Below are 2742 nucleotides of genomic sequence, written 5' to 3' on the forward strand. Positions count from 1 at the left end.
TATTAGTACATATATAACATCAAATTGCTTGGACATTTTAGTAAGAATGGAAAAGGAGGAGCGAGGGAAAAAAATTTGGAACTCAAAATCTTGTAAAAATGAATACTAAAATTGTCTGCAGATGTAATTGGGGAAAATATTATTTTAAAAAAAGAAAAAGAAAACAATGCATCTGGGGATGCATTAAGAGTGGTATAATTTCAAGAAACATAGAGGTTATAGTCTTTTGTATGCTGAATTCTTCAGAACACATGTAGATATTTTGTATAGTAGTGAATATTCATCTTAATTTTTGAGGGTCAAAAAAATCTCAATATGCATTATCACATTGATTATGGATGCTCTGAGAAGGTAAAAATCCTGGTAATGATCCTATGCTATCAAGGCTAAAATTAGATTGAAGTATTACCAAATCATGCATAACTGGAAGGTTTTGGGATACAATTTGATGGATAAGAAATATTTCTGTATACTGAATTACTGATTTGGGACATTAATAGTCAATCGGAATATCTATAATAAAGTGGATCAATATGAACTATTTTTGTGCCAAGTTAATGGTATTAATTTACTATGATTATATGTTCATGTATTTTAATATTTACAACAATTTTTATTGCTTGAATATATTCTATACAATTGTTGATGTTAGAGATATTCTATGGTTGCTTAAAATACTTTTTGTAAACTGTGTCCAGCACTTATATAAAATGGTCTTTACAACATTTTTTTTTTGCCACACACAAGACAAAAATCTTTACAATATTATTTTCATGAATGCTTTGGGGGCATTCACTGAAAGTTCCACTGGAAATCATAATGGAGAAGGAACAATCACATTTCAAAAACCTTGGGCTGTTATGTCACACAGTATGGTGGCCTCCTTCTGTATTAGTGATTTGTTTTTGTCCATGAAGGATTAATATAATTGTAGCTGCATGTCCCCAACTTTTCTCTAAAGCAGGAACTAGCAAGAATTGATTTATATCAATCTTTGTTGTCATCTGATTAGTCCAAATCACAGCTAATTTGTGATTATTTGCCATGCTGATCAACTGCTATGCTAGTCCATTTAGTAGTGTTTGAAGGGAGAAGTTTTCAAAACTGTGCTGAAATGGAAATGCAGTTCTATCCTGTATAATCAGTTGGACCTTTTAATATTCCAAAATGAAGCTCCACATAGTTATGGCAGTGAAATATATATGGGATAATGTGCTTTCTAGGGAATTCTCTAATGTTTTTAGTGCTCTTCTTCCAAGTATAATCCTGAAATTAAGGTGAAGCTACTGAACAAAGGCAGTGGCAACCATAAAACTTCCTTCTGTATCAAGGAATATGATTCAAGTGTTACTCCTTCAAAACATTCAGGGATTTGCACATCTCCTGCCATTTGCTTGCATAATTGTGTTTTTCCAACATGTAGTGCAATGAAAATCTCTGTTTTAAGTTAAGAATATTCTACTACCCTTAATCTCATTCCCATAATATTAACCAGAATCAAACAAAAGATAATTATAAAGCCTTGAGTATGTTCTTGCTTAAGAAGTTCCAGTGATATATAATTCTTGTCTGATGTAGATAGAGAAACATATCTTGACATATCTATGAGGCATTCCTTCCTTATTTGTGGTGTTTCTAGTCATCTCTTTAGAAATTCAACTAATGAAATCCAAGGTCTTTGACTTCAGTATCTCCACCACTATTTGGAAGCTGGCATTCAACAACTATACTTGCAAACCTGGGGCCAACAGGTAGCTTCCCAAGTCCTCCCATGTGACACCACTGTAATGGTATGTCAAGTGATGATTCAGGAACATTCATTTCAGACAAGATATTGAGTAGTTGGAGGATGTCCAGAGGAACACAACCATGACAATGAAGAACCTTGAGACCAGGTTCTAGGTTGATGCATCAAATGAAAAAACTGCATATGTTAAGTCTGGAATAGAGACTTTGGGAGGAGAGCAGCAAAGGAGGATGTACTCAAAAAGTTGTCACCATGTGGAAGAGGATTTATTCTTATTTTATTTTGTATTGTGGGATAGAAAAGAGCAAATTGCCAAAAACGGAAATATTGGCTTAATTTTAGAAGAAACTTACTAATGATTACAAATATCCAACATTAGAATGAATTACTCCAAGAAAAGCTGGATCACCATTTGTTCAGGATTTTATGGTGGAGATTCCTTATCAGAGATATATTACATTTTATTACAATCACAGATACATGTAATGTCTCAGTATGAGTATGAGTATTTTTATATCTTACTTAAGAAACTTCCTCAAACTTTGATTTGTTATAACAATGTTTTATATTCCCCAGCCTGGATTATATTGGCACATTTCTTAATTATCTCTGTTAAAACTATCTTCTGAGTTAGCCATGCCAGTAAGATCATAGACTCAGATCCATATTTCTCAAACTGCCTTGGATTGCCTGAGTCTCAAGATAGTCATTTCTTTCTCTAATCACATCTCTTTTTGTGAAGCAGAATAATACAGTGCAGTTCTACACTCAAAATCAGAAAGACCTGAATTCAAATCCTTCTTTTGACTGACTAGTTGTGAAAGACAAGCAAATAAGCTAAAAATCTTAAAACTTTTTGCCTCCCTATTTCCCCAAGTGAAAAACAGGAATAATAATACTTGGAGTAGTGATCTCAGGATTATGGGGAAGCCCAAATAAAGGGATGCATATAAATTTTGGTCTTTTTGTCCCTCCAATGTTAAAGCATTGCATAA

At 33.2% G+C, this 2742-nt stretch overlaps 1 pseudogene; it reads right to left on the reverse strand.

Annotated features, from left to right (window-relative positions):
* Nucleotides 1-757: 757 nt before the first annotated feature.
* On the reverse strand, nt 758-1817 carry LOC111719436 (annotated as a pseudogene).
* Nucleotides 1818-2742: the final 925 nt, after the last annotated feature.

Source organism: Sarcophilus harrisii, chromosome 1 (assembly GCF_902635505.1).
Source record: "Sarcophilus harrisii chromosome 1, mSarHar1.11, whole genome shotgun sequence".
NCBI lineage: Eukaryota > Metazoa > Chordata > Mammalia > Dasyuromorphia > Dasyuridae > Sarcophilus > Sarcophilus harrisii.